Below are 23,699 nucleotides of genomic sequence, written 5' to 3' on the forward strand. Positions count from 1 at the left end.
AATTCATATTTTTAGCATTTATCCTTCATTTTGCCAGTGTTATTCAATCAAATCTGTGACTGGCTTCATCTGGCTTAATTGCATATTGGTTTGATTAAGATGTGTTCTATCTTTACTGAAGCTCATTCTGTTAACTTTCTGTTCTCCAGCCATTTTCTTGTATCCTCATTATCAAAGGCCAAGAAAAGAGAATTTATTCAAAAATATAAATGAAAGTCTATTTTTATGCATTTCACATTTATGTAAATGTGAAAAATGTCTCTGCTATTATGATGTTGAAGGATTAGTATGGCTTTTAAATTAATGTATTTTTTGGTTTAATGTATCAAAATAAAACCCGGCGGCATAATTCTCACAATAAATCTAACACTTCTAATAGAGTTTTAAACATCATTAAAAAACTGAAACCTAAATGGGATGTGCTAACCTACATTTCCATGCCGTTGCTCTTTCATTTGAAATATATTTTATGTGTTAAGAATATTTTCAATTTCCCATTTAAAAGAATCAGAGAAGGCATTTAACACCAATGAAATAATGTAATTTCAGGTGCAATTTAAGCAAGTAGAATAGAACAAAGCAACTAGAGCCTGAACATGACTTTTTATAAAATCATTAATTTAAACCTTAAGGGCAAAAAAAAGCTCATTTATTCATCAAGAAGTTAATCCAGTTTGTTCCCTAATTAGGAACATTTTTTTGCATTTTTTGTATGTCTATGCTATTAATTAATAAAACAAAAAAAAAAAATTTACCAAGGACTTCAGATGTATTATGTAAGTAAACATTACACTTTACACTTACTATGTAAGTAAACATTGTTCACAGAATCATTTGAATTTCACATTCATATCACCACTGAGGAGGTAAAAGAAATTTCTTTCATAGTGTTCACTACTGTTTTCTCTGCCTTTTAAAACTAATTTATCCTTTACATCAAAATCTCAAATGCAATCAGCACACATTGAAAAAACAGTATTCTTTTTCTGTGTAAATTAAGCTCATCACAGTTCTGCACAGTGACACCAATGGATGACAAAAAGCTTTTTTCCATTAGAAGTACTCTCTCACTATATGAGTACTACTCTAAGCATATGTGATATCCTCCCACAAAATATACTAAATATTGAATTAAAGGAAGATTCTACAAGGTGAAGGAGAAAGAACATTGCAAGAGGCAAACACAATACAAAATCCCAAAATAACAACAACAACAACAACAAAAAATTCCATAAATTCTGTCATTAGTACTGCAAAAGCACTTCACTACACAACCTGTAAACCAGACTGTAAATTGCAGACTGATAAGCATATTATTTTATCCACACTAGAGAATGACTACACTTAATGATTCAAAAATAAAAAGAGCTTATTTACATATATACATTTATAATATTTGTATTACACAATGAGGCTTCCAAAGTAATATCTGTTTGTTATGACAATATGTCTAGGCAGAGAAACAAGGTAGTACTAAAATGACTTGAATTCCTATTTCATGAAAAGGCACTGGTTTAAAACATATCCATCTTCTTTCCTAAATACATTTTTTTCCTAAGCCAGGTTATTTTCTATATTTCAAGACATACCTAAAAAATGAAAATCAAATTTCCCTCCAATTACATGTGCACTAAGAGCAATCTCTCACAGCACAACTATTAAAAACTATTTCATTCAATTTTGCCAGCTCTAATTTTTTTTGCAGTTGTAACATCTAATGCACCTTTTTCATGCAAATTCAGTATCAAATATGAACATTTCAGAAAGAAAAAATTAAGAAACTATAACAGTGAAGACAAGACCTTTAAAAAGAGAAAATAAATAATTCCTCATTAGCTTTACTTCAAACACTTGGCTACGCTTTACAGATTTTATAAATTACCTTACTCTTTGAGGCAATTTTCAGTCAATCCAGTCATAGTTAGAATAAGAGTGTATCAAGGCAGCTTGTCAGTTAGACCCTTCTCCTTCACACATCTTGAAATATTGATCCTTCAAAGAAAATACAAAGGACTGTTCACTCGACTCTCAAGCAACACCTGCAGGTGAAACAGACATATTAGCATAACACTATTTGGGATTTCAGCACATAAAGAATGAAAAATTGCTATAAATCAACATTAAAGGCCAAAATTATTTTCTCAGACATGCTAATTTGAAATGAGAGAGATGGTGCTGTCCCAGGATTTTTAATTTTACATTAAATTGCCTTACTGCTTATACACCAGAGAAACTGTAATATAACTAAAACCAGAAAGTACTCTTTAATCTTTAATATATAATTAAATTTTGGTGGTTTTTCAATTTATCCAGAGATATAGTACCACTTAAAACTGTGCTTTGTTGTATTCATTTTAATCAAATGTTATTTTAATTGGGTCTGTAAGGACATGTAGAAACTACTGCACCATAGGGAAGAAAGTAATTTTTGATCTTCTGTTCTTACATCTCTGAAACCAGCCTGGTTGGCAGTCTCACCTTTAACTTCCCTTCAGGCATTATTCCCTAGGGCTCCCAACTCAGATTTGCTCAAATGAATAACATATCTCAAAGCAGTACTTCTGGAAAACAAGACATGGAAATGGGGATCTCTTGCCATATTTTCCATATGGTCTACGGGAAGAAGTTGAAACCTAAGGTAGGGCTCCTGGGAAATGCTTCACAGACCACATGGACATCACATGAATGAAAAAGCAACTCTACCCACCAGGTAGGTTCCTGATGTTTATGAAGGTTCCACTGTGTGAGCACACTACAGATCTGGAGGGCCTCCTTCCGAAAAGGAGCAAGGTATCAAGACCCTCCTTAGACAAGCAGTTGTGAATGTACTGCATCCTTCCCTCCCTCACCCTGATTTCTTCTAAGCACCATTCCTTCTAGAAGACTGAAAGGGGCTGCCTTTTGTTCCTTCCTTCACAAAACCTTTGAGCTCCACCAGACTGATAGAAAAGCTCCATACTGCTGAGTGCAGCCATCTATGAAAAGAAAGGGTGATGGGAAATAAAGCCCATCATGGGAAAACACCTTAATCAGACCTTGAATAAGAACAGTCTACCTCATATTGAAGAAGAAGGTTTGAGACGTGGCTTTTCTTACTGTCAGAACAATAAAATACTAAATCAATAACACCCTTGCACAGAAGTCAGTTACAATAGCTAAAACTGGCTGACAAATCCAGGCTGCAAAATTAGGACAGCCTCTCTCCTAGTCCTCCTTCTCTCTTTCTTACAGGAACTTGACTCAAGCTGTTTCACTGCAATGATTTAAGTAGCTCACCAGTTTCTAGCCTAAACAAGTTAAATTCATAACTATATTCTACAGTTAGGTTCAAACGTTCCAGACAACATTTAACTTGAAATTAAAAGCTTCACTTCCTGTCAGAGTCAAATTTAAGCTAGTAAATCAACTTTCATCTCTAAATGCATGAAAACAATGTTTCTCATTCAAGACATATAAAAAGTTCTAAGGATGGGGTGTGGGGAATGTGTTGGAGTTTTCCCTGTTTTGTTAGGGTTTTGCTATGAATTTTATAGACAATTGATCACATTTATGAAAGGGGTTATATCACATTTGTTGCCTGTGCAGCAGTCACTAGACAGTGATGAGCATTGCAAGATTCCTCTTCCCAGAGAGAAAAACAGAAAACAGGAATCAACATATTTAGGGGTTTTCAGCAGGACACATGAATACTTTTCCTATAAACATGAAAAGCATAAAAAGGAAAAAATCTGTGTCTCCTTTAAGATTCATATCTTAAAGTGCTTTGGTTTTCTCACATTTGAAATACGAGTGGAACACAAAACCCAGGCTTTTTGTACCCCTTATCATTGTTTTAAAAATGTGCACACGTTTTCACAGTGCATCACAGGGATCTCTGCATTCATACTTGTCTCATTTTTAACTTCATAACTCATTCTGTAACAGGAGCTGGTATCTTTAAAAAGGAGTTGCCTAGAAGCATCATCCATGAAATCATGGAGAAGGTAAAGATGAAATAAGATCTTTTCTCACTCTTCTTTAGTCTTGACAGTGAGTTCCCAGCATAAGGCTGGGTCCAACAGATTAAATGGATTTTCACATATAATGCTTGCTGCTGGGTAGTTTCCAGGTAAGATAATAAATTTCTGCTTAATTAAGCCACATTCTTTTTTTCCACAACAGCTGATAATCTTGGCTATTCTCAACGATGCAAGATAGATTCACATTAGTATGTGCTGAGAAAAGTATGATATACCTTTTGTTTAATGTCAAAAACCAGTATTTCCAGACATAAAATCAAGATTGGCATGACCAAGACTCTGAACTTCACACATAAACTTTCTCACATATTTAATCAGAGAAAGTTTACCTAAGTCATTACTCTGGTTTGGCAGAGATATTGAATGTCATGGGGAAAACAGAAAGAGGAAGGAAGGAATAAAATATTTAAAATGGACAGAAGTGTAGTTAAACTATTGTTTTAACAAAATGAACCACTTCAATGTATTTGAGTCAAGACACCTGCACCAAAAAAAAGCCCCCAGTAAATTCTGAGTTCAGAAAGCAAATACGATTAAACCTGAATGAACTTGACTTCTGGGTCGATAAATGAACTTATATATACAACTGGTTTTGCTACTATAAAAGCATTAAGGGCCAAGTTAGAAAAGTAGTTTCCCCTTTATTTGCCAGCAATCACTGTAATCTCTTGATCATTGAAGTACTTTATTAGAAGGTACTTTTCAGTACTTAAATCTTCCATGTACCATAAACAACTGCAGGAATGAAAAAAGGGAGGGTCACAGAGACTAGAAGAACGACATTTCTTCTTTGGGTTGCTGGGTGGAGCCACAGAATTTTGTAGGGAAATTATTTCCACTAATTAAAATATAAAAAAAACCCTTTGTGTACGTGCGTGTGAAGAGGTGGAATTAGGGCCATCCATTCACTGGCTATACTCGCTTCTTTTTGCAAGAAGAGACCTTAGCATTCTCTCCAGCATTCACTTTTATTTAAATGAAAAAACTGGTACTTTATTTAAGGGTGGATTTTCCCACTAGACTTGCTCTCATCTAAAGAGAAGTAGTTGTCAAGAAGATATGGAGAGGTCCTAAACTCTTCTGTTCCTCACTGCAAGCTCCTGCCCTCTCCCCTCACATTAAGAATTGTAACATCCCCAGTGTGGTGCTACATCAGTTCACTGATCCAAGAGAAAACAAACCTCTGCAAAAAAAGATTAGGTTTTGACATGACAGAGATTTCCTCAAAGGAACTACCTCTTTTGGATGACAGCCTGAAATTAAACAAGGTAAAGCAGCATGTGAAACTATCCCCAGCCAAAGTCTTCATGGATCTGAGTGAGGTGAATGTAATACCAAAGTATTCCCATCATTCTATGCTGACTCTGTTCCTCCCTACTTAAGCATTGGCAAGGAATACTCTGCAAAGCCAAGGATTATTCCTTCTCAAGTAGAGTCAAACATCTGAAAACAGGTATATAATATTAATAGAAAAATCAAATAAAGATCCTAGTATCTCGGACTTAATCCGTTTGACTCAGTGAACAGTGAGTCAGCAACATCCACTGATTTTCCAAACCACTACCAAGTACATAAAAGCTAAAATATGTTCCTCAAAGACAGCCTCCCAAATAGGCTTTCTTTTCACCTACTTTGTCATGGCAAGAGCTTCTCAGAATTGCAGACTTACTACTTTTCCCAAGGAATTTTGTCACAGTCTTCAAATTTTGTTTATGCTTGGCTTTTTCATTCAGGCTAATCAGCCATCCAGTATTTTGAACAGCTGATTATTCTGAATGACTTTCATTCAGACATTCTTGTCCAAGACCTTCAGCAAGGACAGAGTTTCTCCACATATCTATGATCCACAGTCATCCTTTCTTTTTAAACTACTTTTCACTATAGCATCCCATTTGCTTCCAGACTGTAAAACTTTCAGGTTTAAATACATTCAACTGCTGGATACTATAAACAATCCTACAGTACTCCTAACATTAAATATCCTGCACTAAAATTTCTACCTCAGAGAAAATTGATTTCAGATTAAATAATCTGGCTAAAAAGAACACTAACTTGGACTGAGTTTTACTTTATATTGCTTCACATGCACAGAATTGTACCATCCTCAGCACAATTTCTTCTAACACACAGGGGAGAAAAGAACAGAACTGGATCTCCTGCCTTCACATACTTCCTGTGACATCTCTGTATCACAAGAGCAGAGGAGCCTGTAAAGTCCATACTGATTTTTTATCTCACCATGTCTCAGACATGTTTCATAAGATGACAGATGCATTCGTAAATTTCACTGTACATTTTTATTTTAAAAAATTTACATTTTCTTTTCCCCGTCTTTATGGTTCAAAGCATGTCCTTGTACTTCTTTCTAATGAGTTTCAGCATTGCTTCTAGTGTAGGCTGTTAGATATGTGAATTTTTGCTTTTGAAGAGAGGCAATAAATTCTGCAAACTCCATTAAGTCATGTAAAAAGGAATGTCAAAACCTTTATTGGATTTTCCTGACTGAGTTTTATATTCACCAATCTTTTTAATCGTACTTGAATAAATTCATGTATTTGGTTTATTTGGAATAAAATAATTCAAAAAAGTGTAGGCAACTACCATACACCAATGTATGCATTTTTCTGCGAAATAATTCTAACATAGTGCCATCCTTCACATATATTTAACAGAATGTATTTTTTAAGAAGCATAAATTTGGTATCTGAAGGCTTTTATTTCTAAAGATAGGAAAATTGTGATTAAGTCACTATCAATCATATCTGAGAAGCTGTGGCATTCCAGTCAAGTTCCCACTGACTGGAAAGGAGGAAATACAACCCTCATTTTTACAAAAGAAAATGAAGGAAAACCCAGGGAACCACAGGCTGGTCAGTCTCATCCCAGTGAGATCATGGAGAGCAGAATGTCCAGGAAATAATACTAAGATACATGGATGGTAAGGAGGTGATTGATGACAGTCAACATGGTTTCACTAAGAGCAAACTGTGCCTGACAAACAAGGATGACAGCATCACTGGATAAGGGAAGAGCAATTGACATAATCTCCCTGGATTAGTGTGAAGCATTTGACACTGTTCTGCATCCTAAACTGGAGATAAATGGATCTGAATTTGAAAGATGGACCACTCAGTGGATAAGAAATTGGCTGGATAGTCAAATTCGGAGAGTTGTGGTAAATGACTCAATACCCAGTGACCAGTGACAAGTGGTGTTCCTCAGAGGTCAGCAGTGGGACCGGCGCTGTGCCACACCTCTGTCAGTGACACGGACACTGCCATGGAGCGCACCTCAGCAGGTTTGCTGATGACACCAAGCTGTGTGGTGTGGTCACCATGCTGGAGGGAAGGGATGACACCCACAGGGACCCTCAGGCTTGAGGGGTGGGTCTGTGCAAACCTCATGAAGTTCAACAAGGCCAAGTGCAAGGTCCTGGGCCAGGGCAATCCCAAGCACAATACAGGCTAGGCAGAGAATGGACTGAGAGCAGGCCTGAAGAGAAGGTCTGGGGTGTGTTGAGAAGCTCAAAGTGACCTGGCAATGGGCACCTGCAGCCCAGAAAGACAAACCTGTCCTGGGCTGCATGAAAGCAGTGTGGGCAACAGGGCAAGGGAAATTATTCCCCCCTCATTATTCTGCCCTCATGAGACCCCACCTGGAGTGCTGCATCCAGCTCTGGGGTCCCCAACACAAGAAAGATGTGTACCTGTTGGAACAAATCCAGAGGAGGATCACAAAGATGATCAGAGGGCTGAAGCACCTCTCCTATGAAGACAGGCTGAGAGAATTGGGGTTGTTCAACCTGAAGAAGAGGAGGTTCCAGGGAGACTCACAAGTGCTCCTAAAGGGGCCTAAAAGAAAGCTGGAGAGGGACTGTACAAGAGCAAGTATTGACAGAACATGGGGGAGTGACTTCAAACTGAAAGAGAGTAGATTTATATTGGATATTAGGGAGCTGTTCTTTACTGTGAAGATGGTGAAGCACTGGTACAGGTTACCCACAGAAAATGTGGATGTCCTATCCCTTAAGTGTTCAGGGAGAGGCTGGATGGGGCTTTGAGCAACCTGGTGTAAAGTGTCCCTGCCCATGGTCCTTTCCAACACAAACCTTTCAAACACAAATTCTGTTTTTTATAAAAATTATGGTGTACATAAATGATAAAGTTACTAACATTACACACTTATAGAATTAATCATACATGTGTGTGTATATACATATACATACATACATATATGAAAATAGTATTTAGTCCACCCCGTAACAAATTAGAGCTATATTTCTCAACATAATAATTTGTTGCTCTGATGAACACATTTCTTTAAAAAACCACCCTGATTGCAATTTCTGTGCTCACTGAATCTTAAATACTTCTGTCACAACAGAGCTTTTCCATTTGCACACTAGTTTGCACATTATATCAGTTACCCAATAGTTAAATCTGCTATTAAAAAGGAATACAAAAAATTATATTTGAGGTATTTATGGAAAAGGTGTGCAAACAAAGACAGATCATTGGCAGAAAATCTGTTAGGTTAATATAATATTCTGGAATGTGACAAAGAGGGAGAATTAGAATTCATTGAGCTAATATCAGAATTTTCAACCTATTTTTGCCAAATAATCAGCTAAACTGGGTGCCATATTAAAGAAAAGCTCATAGAAGAATAAAGATTTGTAAAAGGTTCTGGCTACTAATTTCATTTCAACTGTTGGTATCCTTTTAGGAAGAAAAAGATAAAAAAAGAAACTTTTAAAACACTGTCAATGCAGTAAAAGAAGAGAAATACTGCTTTTGACATGAATGCAGGCCAAGAGGCATCCCACTGTGTAGGTTATTCCAAAAAGGAGATTTTAAAAACACATTTCATTCATCTAAGAGAGTCCAATGTGACATTCTTTCAAAAATTAATCCAGTGCTATTTTTGTGCTCAAAGCTTCATGGTCTTTTCAGGCAGCACCCTGGTGGAGCAGCTCACTGCCTCCACTTTGCCCAGGCTACTGACACTTTTCAGGCTCTGTTTAAGCTTCTCCCTCTCTTTCAGCATTGTCAGTGAGAACACACATGCCAGCTGACATCTTTTCAAATCTGTAGGAATCCTTTATTTGTTTGGAGGCTTCTCTGTGGAGAAATGTTTCTGAGTGGGAAAGCATTTAGCTCAGTTTAGCTCTGTCAAGATAAACTGCAGTGGCTAAGTCAGTCTACCAGCATCAGGAAGCTTTATCTCATAAGAATAAATAACCATTTATTTTCTCCTCTAAAGGTAGACAGGTACTTTAAACATGAAAGAAGTACCACCTGTGTTACTAACAATAACAGAAGGATGTCAATGAGCACAAGAACTTTAACAGGAAGTTTTCTACTAAGCTAGTTGTAGGTTTAAAGGTGCTGTACTCAGAAATTCAAAATTAGTTTACACAGGATCTTACTGACTACAGAATGCAATGAAAAGCCCCTTAACCTTTCTTTATGAAAGAAAGCACATTTTTTGTACAGAGGTACTGGCAGTGACAGCAGGTAGAGCCTTTCCTTTTGGCATTTGACAGAGTGCACTGGAGTAGGTAGACACAAAAGATACTTCCTACTGTTCTCAGAGAGTCTGCCCATCCTTTTTTTTTACGCTATCATGATTTCTTTTAAAGGAATTACAAAACAAAAACATTTTATGAGTAATTCACAGAATCAATTTTTTTTGTATTTTGCCAGGCAGAATATTCAATTTCTTCTGTCATCTTGCCACTAGATTAGGTCAGTAACTTCCTTACACAACTGTAGTATAAATTTTAACATGAGAAGGATATATCATCTTTCATAACATTTTTTCCTTTTTAATTCATGCCTGCTTTGTTGGCATTTCAAAAATTAATGAATAGACAGACATCTTTGAAATCATAACAGATTTCAAAGAACTGTTTTTGCATTCGGTGGCTAAACATTTGACAGTTTTCTTGCAGAAATGTGTTTCTTGAATAACACTTCATAGAAATTCAACAAAAAGGATTTATACTCAAAAGCTGTAAAAGCCATACCCACATGAACTGTAATTATTTTAAAAACTAAGTGGCCATCAACTTTTGTATATCCCAGTCTTTATCATTTTGTTCTAGTACTGTATACTGTCATTATCTATTCTTTCAGCAGTATTAACAGGCTTTACAAACTGCTGATACTCAGTCATTTACTCCCTGGTGAAGCCAAAGAGATTCACAACATTATTGGACCACATCACATATCAAAAACCACTTAGCTTCTGCAAAAGAGGGCTCCTGATGCTAGACAGATTACATTATTGAGCTGTTACAGTACTCAGATCTGCTAATTTTTAGAAGGCCCATGAGAGTTCATGAATCCCAAAACAAAACCAAAAGCCTCTGTGGAATAAACATGAGATTATGTTTTCCTCAGCATGCATTATTTAACAATGTTTCTCCTTTGGATTCCACAAATCCTGTATAGATTAACCATTTAATAAAAGTCTGAAAATGCAGATGCTCCACAGATGTTGCAGTGTAATAGTTTTTCTATTTCACAAAAGACTTACAAAGGTTGCAGAAAAAGGCATAACTGGAGAACTTTGATATCACAAATATTAGACTTCACCTTTTGCAACAGAGGTAATGCAATCCCTGGTGTTTATTTAGAAGTCTGAAATCACCTACTACTATGTATTATGCTAATACTGATCCCAAGTGAATGTGAAGTGATATTGTAAGCACTTTTCCCCTCTGATGACGGTGCCCACACACCTACATTATAGGGTCAGTGAAATTTTACCTCAGTTCTGTTGAAAGCTGAGGTCCTTCTTCCTGCCTCTACCTAACAAGTTTAGGGCCAGAACTTTTAGCTTTCTATCCTCAGATGTACTCATGATAAGACAGTTTAAATAAGAAAAGCAAAAGCCGTGCAAAGCACAAAAAGGAATTAATTCACTGCTCTGTAATGTTCAACCATCCCTAGGAGGGCAGGGCCCCATCATGTATAATGGTTACTGGGCAAAAAACCATCATAGTTCCAAATATCCCCCCTTCCTCCTTCTTCCCGCCACTGCATATACCAAGCATGATGTCATATGGAATCTCCCTTTGGTCAGTTGGGGTCACCTGTCCTGGCTGTGTCTCCCCCCAGCCTCCCAATGCAGTTCCAACTTCCTGGCAGTGCAAGAAGCAAAAAAGGCCTTGGGTCTGTGTAAGCCCTGCTCAACAGTAACAAAAATATATATTATCATCGCTGCGTTCAGCACAAATCCAAAAGACAGCCACATACAGTCTCTGTGAAGAAAATAAACTCTATCCAAGCCAAAATCGAAACACAATGTGTCACAGAAAGCTTTCCATATCCTGTCATGGGCCACTCTCCTTTCAAATCGAATACGCTGAAAAAAGCATAGTCATCTTTGTATGGGTCTTCTGACTTGTGTAGACTAGTACAGATGAAAAGAGCTTCACAAAATCAACTAGAGAAGTAAATTGAATATTCTAATATATTTATTCTGTATTCTAATTGATGAACCTAATTCCATCAATTTTCATATACCACTAGGAAAGCAACCTCATCACAGACGCCCAAAGGTAATGTATTATATCTTAACTTGGTAATGTCAATAGGAATTCTGCTGCTAAATTCAATTAGATATTAATGCATCCAAAACAAATAAGATTATCACCTGGATGAGTACAAGTAACAGAGGAGCTACATAACCTGGTACAAAATGGGTTCCTCCGGGAGACAAAACGGAAGGTGTGCTGAACCGATGTGATTTAAATTCAGGGGGGAGTACAGTTCAAGTAAGCAGGTTTCCTGAGGTCTGCGAGAAGAAAAGCAGGGTGCAAGAGAGTGCATGAGAGCAAAAGTGCTGTGCCAACCATATCTCAGGGGCTTCACAGAGAAGCCACTGTCAGAAACAACATGTCAGGCAGTCATTGTACCAAAGAGACAGGGATGGTAACTGTATGCATGACAGAGATAAGTGCTGACACCTGCCAAGGTACAGTGTACAACATACTGCCCTACAGTCCATTTGGGTCCTAAGCCTGTGCTCTTTGTAACCTTTCTCTCATAGGTTCATTTCTTGCACAATACTTCTTAAAGCTCTCCTGAAGGCAAGACTACAGCTGAGCCCTCCACTGAACAACAGGTGTAGGAGAAGAGCTGAACCTTTACAAGAGAAGATGTGCTACTGCAGCTGCAAGAACAATCATGGGTGCAGGAACATTTGCTGTTAAAATCTGCAACTCAGTGTTCATATATTTGTTTATTTTGTATGTACTTTTCCAGGGAAGAAAACCTTGTTCTTGACTGGTTAGGTCATTTAATGCTGGACCCTATGGAATTCAGGAATATGTAATAACAATGAACAAGTTGAGAAGATGAAATACTGTATACATGAGACACAAGACCCTACTTGAACACCTTGGACCAAACCCAGAAACAACAGACACAGGTTTTCAAGCACAGGTTTTCAAGCACTTTCAAGCACCATAAGAAGAGTAATTCACATTGTTGGTTTGGGCATCTATGTCCCCTATTATATTGAACACAAAAGCCACATTTTTGCATAGTATTCAAACAGCTAGTTATCTCAGTGAGGAAATACCTACCTAGACAGAAACTGATGGAAGATTTTTAATTCTTTGTCCTGACTTTAAAGTACTATTATATCAGCATAGAACCAGAAAAGAGAGCTACGAGTCTTTTGTGCAGCGATGAGAACATACAGTGACTTTGAATACAGAAAATGGATGCAGAAACACTTTGCACATTAGTGTGGTAGAATCATAGAATATGCTGATTTGGAAAGGACCCATCAGGATCATCAAGTCCAACTTGTGCAGCCTTGCACAGGACAGTCCCAAGGCCCACAAAGTTCCTGGAAGTGTTGTATAAATGCTTCTTGAACTCTGACAGGCTGATACTGTGACCACCTCCCTAGGAAGCCTGTTCCAGTGCTCATATAGCTACAGAGTAGAAGGAAACCTGTATAGTAGGCATTTAGCATTTCATGTGTAAGCTAGCAAAAGGCCCTAATCATGAGGCTCTCAGGAGTTTCTATTACCCCAAAAGCTGGGACTCTCTGCACTCAAGAAAACTTAACTGCTGGTATGAAGTACAAAGATGAATTAGTAATAAGGGGTGCACTGTGTATCAAACTCCAGGTGTCATCTTGTGTAGGGCTGCCTTCTAATAAGAACCTCTGATGAGACAGTTTCCGTTTTGTGGAAGCTGTTCCTCATCCTTATGAGTGTTCTGTCCCACTCGCTGAAGAGCAGACTGTGTTACAAGGTGCTTGTGAAAAGAATAAAACTAAGAATTCTTCTTGGATCTTTAAGTGAAACAGTTGCCTCAATGAAAATTACCTGGCATCAATGACAAACCCTCCTGCAACTTCATACAAGTTGTCTGCACGATTTTTAGAACAGCATTATGAAGAATCAACTCTCAAAATCCTCTTCCTAACTTACTTTTTTGATACCAGAAAATAAGCATCAAACACATTGGAAGGACTTTGTTTTGTTACTTTGGTTTTAAAAACCAAAGGCATGGATCCAGTTTCCTTATAGTTTATGCATAAAATATTCATCACTCTTCTGCATCAGTTCCAAAAAGGAGCCAAAAAAATGCTCCATCAGGTTTTCTTGACTTGTGTTAATTTTCAACTGCCTAAAGAAAGGATACTTCTGTAGAGAGAAAATTTGTTTTACAAAACCTTCAGTTTAAAAGCTTACTTATAAACCAAGTTAAAAGGTGATAGCAGCATTCATGTGAAAATGCTGAGAATCCAATTCATATTTTACACCACGTAGTGTTTTGTGGGTACTGTGTAAGGAAAGAAACAAGATTCAAATGTTAATGTAGAAAAATAACTCTTTTATAGTTCCCATAAAATCCCATAAACACATCAATACCTGCAGGCTGCATGAATATTTTGTCTCTTTCCAACATTTTATATCAACTAATATAATTCATTCATATTTCACTTTTCCACATTCCTGAACCACCTGATTGTTCTGGAAATGATCCCAAAGGCTCAAAACTCACAAACTAATGTCTGCTCTTTCAACAACAAACACTCTACTAGCTGTCAATGAGACATGGAGAAGTATCATGAAAAAAATGCATGGTAAGAGATTTAATCCATTTAATTTGCATGAACTGAAGTTGTCAAATTCTTCAGGGCTCTGCAAGCAGTCCAAGGCAATACTGTTTGGATGAATGGTTACTTTATGCTATTCCATACCATCATTCAGTATATGACTCTACTTCATAATCTTTGCAACTACTTGAAAAACACTAATGGGTGCAAGCATATCATCCTTCTGCAGTCTGCTGGTCTAGATGTGAAGGGTTCAATACCTTCCAAACCTGTCTGGCATGAGAGCTGCCATTTCACATGCTGGACTGCAGAAATCTGTCTGAACACACTTGGGCTAGCAGAAAGACCTGACAGCTAGTGGTAGGTTATTTAATATATACCTACAGGGTTTAAATCTTCTTGCAACATTTTTCTCTTTTCTTTGGCTAGAAAACATCCATTCCTGCTAGCCAAAGATCCATTTTCCTTTTAAGTACTTCCTGGGAATTTAACTGCCCAGTAAATTGCCAACAGAACTTCCAAGTCGTAGATCAGCCCTGAGAGACTCCAGGGGAAAACAGCCTGTAATTCATCTTTCCAGTCAATGAGGAGGGCAGAGTTTCCCTTCAGCCATAAAAATCAATATTTGACTGGATGAAATTTACCGAGGTACATACAGCCATATACAGAAAGTAGAAGCTCTCACCATTCTTGGTGGAATCTGACACTCCACTGGAACAATACTTTAGAGAACTGGGACATTCAGATAATTAGTGTCTAACTACATTGGCAATACAACTAGAATGTCTCCTGTTTGAAGATGTGTCTTCTTAGAAATTTAAACTTCTGCAGTTATTTAGACCCTTTATACAGTTCTTCCTTTCCTGTCAGGTCCTCCAAATGGACTATGTTCTACACATTTCAGGTCAGAAAGGTTCTGATTAGAAGGTAACTGATTATGCAACATAAGAAATACAGTGGAGAGGAACATGAAGTTAGTAAAATATTTTTTTAGTAGCTGAACCAATTTTAGAATCAGAATAATTGTCGATAATGAAACAAAAATACTCAAAATTCTCACAAGACAGAAAATATGGAGGTTAAACAAGAATCATTTATTTTTAAAGAAAATAACTTCAGCAAAAATCGTAAAAGTGCTGACTTCATTTCACAATACTGTAAACTATGTAACTCATGCAATTCTGGAAACTCTGTTATCTGTCAGGAAAATGCAAACTGAGGTAACACCGAGATGCAATAATGCCTAGCATAGAATGAATAATCCATTTGGGGTTTGTTGTTTGGAAACAAGTCCTCTACAAAAAAAAAAAAAGGGTTTAGCTAGGCTGTTAATCACACATGACATATTTTATTATATTCTTTAAATTTTCAATTCAGAAAAATCAAGACTAGTACACTCTGGATACTCAGACCTGCTAATGGTATTGGAATACATTATGATGAAGGGTTAACTTTAATGGCATTATTTCACTTTTAATTAAAAATAAGCTGTAAGAGTTGAGGTGAAGCTTGGTCTGACCTGCTTGCAGGAGCACATGTGATGCATATTTGGAGTGCACCAGCAGTGCTCCCTCCCTCTGCTCACAAAAACAAGCCAGAGATACTGGAGGTGCTTGTCCTCTGTCCCTGCTGAGCCTCTGAATTGAAAATAGGCCAAATTCCCCTACTGAAGAAGCAAAGAGCCTCATGGAAAACTGTCCTGAGGTCAGGCACCAGCCTCATCCTCCTCTGAAGACACTAGGGGTCACTGAGGAATTAAATCTGGGTGATGCACATACTGTCATGCTGGGAGCACTGTAGAGTATTGTCCTGGGGTGACTTTATGATACTGGTATCCCCAATTGTCTGGTTTATGTTATATATTAAGTTCTGCACCTTTAAGCCTGGCTTTGAGAGCAAGAGAGGGGGAAGAAGAAGTATGCAGTGTGTTAAGGAAAAACATCACTCCCACACATCCCGCTCCTGGACTGTGGTGTCTGCAGCACGGACAGACAGCGGGACAGAGCTTCTCTCTGGCTTTTAGTTAGTTTTAGCTAGCTGAGGTAGAGGAGTTCCCTGGACCTTTGTTTTTTTTCCCTCCTTTTTTTCTCTTGGATCTGTGCAAGCCTGCTCTGGACTGAACACCCAGCCAAACCCCGGGAGCTCACGCCTGTGGCCCACCGGGGCCTGGGCCTCGGCACTTTCCAGCGCCGGAGGGACTGATAAGAACCTGAGCGAGCCGAGCTACACCACATGAAAAGGACTTTTCTTCCTAGACTTGCCATCCCATCGAACAGCGAGAGGTTTTATTATTTAATATTATTCAATTTCTGTTAAATAAACAGCTTTTTCCACTTCTCTCCAAGAATTTTTTTTTTTGCTTGTTTTTTTTTTTTTTCCCTTTTCCGGACCAGGGGTGGGGAGGGGGCATTTCCCTGAGGAAATCCCCATTTGGAGTTTTCCTCCCTAATTTGCCCTAAACTAGGACAAGTATAAAGAATAAATTCAGCTTCGACTCTGTAATTCTGTAAGATTCAGAAGATTAAGTTTCAGTTTCCTCAGAAGAAACTGAGGCTCTGAAATCACAAGCAATTCCGATTCCAGTGAAAAGACTGGGTTTTTTTTCCTAGAGATAGATCAACAAAACATAGTTCAGAATTTGAAACTGAAGCAAAATCATTATTAAACTCCATTCAGTGGAGCAATTACTATTATTTTCAGCAGTAAATTACTTTCTATGCATTCTGTGCCCTCCCCTGTTGCTACTATATGGTTCTGATATGGGAGAATTAACTGACATAGATATTTATTGGGAAATTAAGAGAAGGGAGGAGTTAGTTACCACACACTACTTGCCTTTATTCATTCTATCTAAAGCACAGATCTAGATTTGCTGGCATATTACATTTTTAAAAATAAATCCATATGTTCCAGATACCTCTCCATGTACTACCAATCTGTAACACTGATAACACGAACATCTTGTTGCAGAGATGAACATGTAGCTAAATCAATAACAAACAAATGACTCTGCTGTCTTAATGCTTTTAAAATATGAATTCCTTGATAGAAATAGTAAAAATTTAAAATGAAGAGCTACATTGCGTCAGTCACTTAAATATTCACATACATTTAGACATAATAGAGACGTTCTGCAAAACACTAGAAAAATATTCAGATAATTAAAGGGTCGTTTAGACACCTCTGCAAAACAACATCAGCCTTCAGCAAAGGCTGAAGCCCTCCAGATATTAAAATGCACATTTGCTGCCTTTGTTACATCCATTACATTTTTCTGATGCATAAATCTATCCAGATTATCCCATAATATTATGTATGCTGATTATATTTACTAACTCGTCTATAAATTTACAATAAAAACAAGAAACTGCATCTCTTTTCCTTTATTATAGACAGTAATAAAAAACAGTGATTTAAAACCCAATAGTGATTTAAAAAACAATTTATCCCTCTCCATGTTGAACTGTTACCCTTTGTACTTTACATTCTGCTGTAATCCCTTTCAGTGGTCTTTTCCTAAATGATTTTGTAAGCTCATCTTTTGTATCATACAGTATCACAAGATTTTCTGAAAATTCAATTATGTCCTTTGTTTCAGCTTCTTTGTTTACTGCGCACTACTGAAATTGTGAACACGAACTTACATGTTGGCAAAGAATTCTATAAAATATTCAGCATTTCCAAGCCTTCCATGACAAATGCAGTAAAAATGATGCGTTCTGGGATTTCAACACAGAAAGGCTCAGCACCATGCTGCAGTCTTTTTCAGGACTAGCTTTTATTGCCCATTTCTCATGTTAGCATGCTCCAAAAACTTAGATATAAAGGAAGATGTAAAATGCTTCCCAAAAGTATCTAAGAATTTTGAAAAGTATTGAGTCAAGTGTTGGTGCAAAAGTTTTCGTATATCTCTAATACAAATCCCTAAAGACACAGAAGAAGGGGGATGTCAGAAAATACACAGCTGGACTTCAAGGTGCACCACAAAAAGCCAAGATGAAGTAGTCATAAACTACAGCAAAGAAAAGTTCAATCAGATTTAAGACATTTCCCAAGTAGAGCTGTTAAGGACATATTATGCTGCCCAAGGAGACTGTAGAACCTCCACCCTTGGAGACTTTTGAATGGGGAAAAACCCTGAATAATCTGCTCTGACTCTACAGTTTCCCTTGCTTTGAACAGGAGGCTGTACTGGGCTACTTCCAGTTCTACCAGAAGACCTCAAAAACTAAGTTACTGCTTTTTTCTACTAATTATATAGCTTGAAGAGTCTTTAAAGATGAGATTATATATTTACCTTACAGACTAGCTGCAATAAGTAAATGCAAGTGTTTAAGCTGCACCTAAGCTTTACCTGAAGCATTATTGTTTTATGGGGGGAAAGGCCATTGACAAAACTATATAAACCTCACTGTCTTCCAAACTTCAGGAGGACTTAAGTCAAAAGTTAAATTTATATGTACTCACATAAAAAGAAATTCTCCAACTGAAGTTTAAAAATTGTGTCAGATTTAGAAACTTTACTGTTTCAATACCTCTCCTCTATTTTCCCTCCACGCTTCTTTATCAAACAAAGATATGCCCAAGCTATTGAAGTATTAACTAAGAATGAACTAGATGTAATCTAGTAGTTGTCCTGTAGTTAAAGTAGAATCAGCTACAGGGAGTACTGTCAACTTGGGAAACTTCCAACTTGCCTTTGGTTCTAACTAGTGATGCACTCAGAAAATGTTTGATTGTACATTTAGATGCATCTAACAGACTCCATAACATTTAAAATGCTTTTAATTGGTGCTGTTAGTGATCCAGAAAGTTTCAAACTCATAAAATTTGGTTTAATGTTTCTTTTCTTTTCCATCCCTCCCCTTTTAACATTATGTTTAAAAAGAAAAAAGTTATAAAATGTTTATTTATGGCATGGGTGGCTGCATGCACAGTTACCACAGGAACAGACTCAAATTTGCAATGACGTAGGAGTATCGCTTTTATCCTATGTAAGTCATCACCCAAAGTTCTTGTAAACTGAGCATGCATCAGTAGCTGAGAAACTCAGGATTATGTATTTTCCTTACATGCTGTCCTTTTTTAACATATTGGAAAAACACATAGCAAGACATCTAAAAAAGGAAAAAGTGATTAAAGAGGTCCATTTAATTTAATCTACATATGAAGAAATCAGAGATTATGAAGTAAGAAAAAAACCTAATGTCTTATATGACAATTATCAATACATCAATATATATACAATTATCCTAGACACTATGCACTTATTACATTTGGGCAGACTTCAGTAGAACCAGAGTGGCTGTGATCCCTAAATGAGCTACAGCTACTTCTGTTTAAACTCTTTTTAGCTGTAAACACATTTATGAAACATATCAGCTTATTATCAATAAATGAAAGCTTTGTGAGGTATTTTTTTAACAAAAATAAATTCATGTTTTTCCACAAATGAAAATACAAGAGTTCTCTTTCTAGAGCCTTCCATTATCCAATCTGTTAAAAATGTCTCTGATTTCTAGAGATAATTTCTGTCATGTAAAATGCTTACTTTTGATTCTTGAATGAGAAACTGTCTTCATCCTTTTTTTGCTGATGTTAGGAAAATACAGATTATTAAATTATGCTTCTCTTTTACAGACAATGTCTCCTATCAAGTTTCTTAAATTTAACTAGATGATTAGCCTTGTTAGAGTGAGGGCATTTTTCACAATAAATTTTACGAGGAATAATGTAAACTTGAAAAATTGTACTGCTGTTATTATAAACAATTCCTATAATTCCTGCTAATTAAAAGTACCCTCTTTTCAATCTATTTATCTTAAACAGCTGTGAGACACTGTGTCAACCCTTTCTTCTCTTTATTTTCCACTTCCATCAGCAGGATTTTTTATTAGTAAGGACAGTGAGGAACATAAACAGTTTCTGTATAAACAGTGTTGACAGTAGCTACCTAGCTGACTTCACACCCCTTAGTCAAGTTTTGAAAAATATTCTATGTATAAATAACTCTCTTTACTCTTTTAAATATACATATAATGAAAAAAGTGCATTTTAGAAATACATGTTCAAGTCAGCCAAAGCAAAAGTGAGAATATTGTTTCAAACAAACCTTGAACTGGGGAGACACTGATTTCCTGGAGCCACCCTGCCAGCAGCACCTGCTGGGACTGAGACACTCTGGGCAGAACAGACCAGCTAATGGCAGACTCAGTGAGTGACAGCAGAGCAGCAGATGTTGTTTATATTGACTTTTGCAAGGCTTTTGACAATGTCTCCCATAAATTCCCCACAGACAAACTGATAAAGTACAGAGTACAGAAATGGACAGCGAGACAGACTGAAATCTGGCTGAACTGCTGGGCTCAAAGGGCTGTGATCAGCACGAAGCCTAGCTAGAGAGAACTCTGCTGGTGTGCTCCAGGGATCAGTAGCAGGGCAGTTCCATTTAACTAGTTCATTAATGACCTGGGTGATGGGATACAGGGCGCTCTCAGCAAGTCTCCTGATGACACCGACTGGGAAGAGCAGCTCACAGACCAGCTGGTTGCACTGGCACTCAGGGGGACCTTGAAAAGCTCAGTCATAAACCAACAGGAATTTTATTAAGCCCAACAAAGGGAAATAACGAAGTCCTGCACCTAGGGAGGAATAACTCCAAGCACCAGAACAGGATGAGGGATGATCATCTGGAAAGAGGCTTAGCAGAAAAGCACCTGGAGGGCCTCGTGGGCTCCAAAGCAAGACCATAAGCCAGCAGTGTACCCTTGTAGCAGGGAAGGCCAAAAATACCTTGTGCTGCATTAGGAAAATATGTCAGCGGGTCAAGATCAACATCATTCCGCTCCACTCAGTACTGCTGAGACATGCCAGAAGGGCTGTGTCCACTCATGGGCTGCCCAGTACAAGCAAACATAAGCATCCCAGAATGCAGTCCAGTGCAGGACTGCCAAGACGATTAAGGGATTGGAGCATCTGACATGGTGAGCCTGAAAGCACTGAGACTCCAGCCTGGAGAAGGCTCCAAGAGATCTTATCTATGTGCATAAATACCTGAGAGGAACAGGGTGAAACACACTTCTCAGTGGTGCCCAGCAACAGGGTAAAAGGCAATGGGCACAACCTAAAACAGATGAAATTCTACCTAAACAAAAGAAAGCCCTTTTCTACTCTATGGTTGTTCAACAGCTGTCCAAGCAGCAAGCTGCTTTACATGATCAGGACAGGTGTTGGACTAGACAATCACCAGACACCCTTTCTAACCAGGTATGGTTCTTTGTGAAAGAGACAAAAGGAAATTCATCTGAGTAATACAGATTCTGGGCTTACTGTCAGTTGTTTTCTGTGCACACACCAAGCCTTCAATAAGACAAAACAGTTGCCTGTGTCTGACTTCATTATATGAAGGCAAGTTGTTTATTTGACTTAGGGAAAAGCCTCATTGTGCAGATACAACAAAATAAGTTCTTTTTCTCTCCCATGCTTTTTCTGATGCCCAAGCCTGTAGGTCTGAACAGTATGAGAACCACTTAACATAGAGATTAAGGCAATGTATTTGTTTTCACCAGTCAAATAATTCACCTTATTTTCTACTGAAATGTCCATTTGTATCAGCAAACTTCCATCACTTTAACACATTTCTGTGTGTCTCCTCCAGCCAGTACTCAAGCGTTAAAGCTAGTTTAACCAAAGCAGGGCAATGGGAAATCATCCTTCTCCTTTGATAAAGCCTTTTCTCTCACATCAAAGTATTGACAGTTTTGTTTCACAACTGTAGGAAAAATGAGAGGAACCAAGAGAACGTCACAGAGAAAAGCTAGAACATCTTATTCATGAAGAGCAGGCACCTGTGCACTGACCCAATTAGGCATTCAAACACTTGTCACTTTGGAGCTGGCTGGTTGTCACTCATCCAATTAGCCCCAGGGGATGTATTGTATGGTGGCATTCCCTGACAGGAGAACTGGAGCAATGGAGGCAATGAAGGCACAATGATAGGGTGCCAGGATCCTGGTGAGTGAAGCAGCCAGTAGCAAAGCCAAAGAACTTCAGAGCTTCCTTAACTTGTTTACCATCCAAAAAGCCTTTCAGAGTCTTCAATGGTCATTTTTTTTTTTTTTCCAGAGCAGGCTAGTTAAAGAACCTTACAGTAACAGTTCTTTTTATCCAATGATGCATTTAACTCCTGAGTGTCTAACACAATAACCATTTCAGAAGAGGCAAAAAACAAACAAGCAAACAAAATATCTTCATTGCAGGGAGAGATGCGCTAAATGTTACTTTCAGTAACACTGCCAGGAAGTAATTCAGAAGTCAAAATGCTTCGGTGACCATCTCCTCCCTTCTCTGTTTTAAACATATTATTGATGCTTTCAGATGCTCTGTTTGCTTGACCACATAAATGAGGGATAAAACACTTTACAACCATCCATGCCTACATACTGTAAAAGATAGAAAAGCTCTGTTCTACTAAACTACATACAATACCACATTCAAGATCCCCAAATCAGATTTTTCATTTAAGAAAAATCAGATACTAAACCACAGATGATTGTTCAGCAGCAACTATTCACTTCAAGTAAAGTGATCTCTCGACTTATGCTGAGAGAGTTATGCAATGCAAACACAAGAGCAGGGAGGAGTTCCAGGGGGATTGGTAAAAAGGTATTAGGACCTAAATCATTTGAGCAAAGATTACAGAATGTTCCCATCACTATATCTGTGGTCTATGCTAGAAGAAAAACTTCCAATTTTCTGGTACAATATTTCATGTTCCTTCTAAGTCCATTTTTCCAGAGTTAGTGTTTCACTAGTTGACTTGCCGCGATACCTGTTCTCTCCAGTAAGGAATATCAGAAATTATTAAAGCTACCTGCAATTATGTGAAACTATGAAATATTTTTAGCTGCTTTTCTAGTTAACATATTTTGATATGCCCTTCAGTTAAAATCTGAGATGAAATAAAAAAATAAAATTAAAAAAAAAAAATCACAGACTGTTAAACAAACATGAAAATGCAGGTAAATGCATAACATGTTATATGACTATCCTGGACATTACTTAATAGAAAATTAAATAATACTAAATTAAAAGACAGAAACTGAAGAGATAGAAAATCAATGCCTGTAGTTCAGGGTTTTTTTCCCCACTTAGCATGGGGAAATAAAACTTAGAAGGAAAAATGATCTTACCTTTGTACAAATACCTTCTGAGAAAGTTGGTCTCTCTCTTTACTTTTCCTCCTTTTCTTATCTCCTGTATGACAGGTCTTTATGTTACCACCTTGTCTGAAAAAATAACATAGAATCTGAAATAATTATGGAGCCAAATAATTACAGACTCTTAAATTACAACAAATACTTCATGTATTTCTTGATAAAGCTGCAATACTAAATTCAGTTAAGTCAAACAAAATTGTATTTGAATAGTAACTAATTAATATATGTTGGGCCAAAGAAAAAACAAGAAGCATTAGAGAGAAAAGCAGCTCCCTAGGTTTCAAAGTTGTGATTGGCATTTAGCTCTCCAAAATAGCCACTTACATCAGCAACCATACTTACTATAGCAACCATAGTTTAGCCAGGTTCACTG

The 23,699-nt window shown here is 37.4% G+C and overlaps 1 protein-coding gene across 27 annotated transcripts in view; it reads right to left on the reverse strand.

Annotated features, from left to right (window-relative positions):
• NRCAM (neuronal cell adhesion molecule) overlaps positions 1–23,699 on the reverse strand; it is a 148,258-nt gene that overhangs the window by 78,189 nt on the left and 46,370 nt on the right. For all 27 annotated transcript variants that reach the window (XM_088054716.1, XM_088054699.1, XM_005519280.3 and 24 more), the window contains exons 2-3: positions 23,300–23,395; positions 1,883–2,039 (exon numbers count right to left, since the gene is read on the reverse strand). The gene's annotated coding sequence lies outside the window, so the exon portion shown is untranslated. The remainder of the gene's footprint in view (positions 1–1,882; positions 2,040–23,299; positions 23,396–23,699) is intronic.

This window comes from Pseudopodoces humilis, chromosome 5 (genome assembly GCF_049639895.1).
Source record: "Pseudopodoces humilis isolate 2021_Gansu_Grassland_sample_001 chromosome 5, ASM4963989v1, whole genome shotgun sequence".
Classification (NCBI taxonomy): domain Eukaryota; kingdom Metazoa; phylum Chordata; class Aves; order Passeriformes; family Paridae; genus Pseudopodoces; species Pseudopodoces humilis.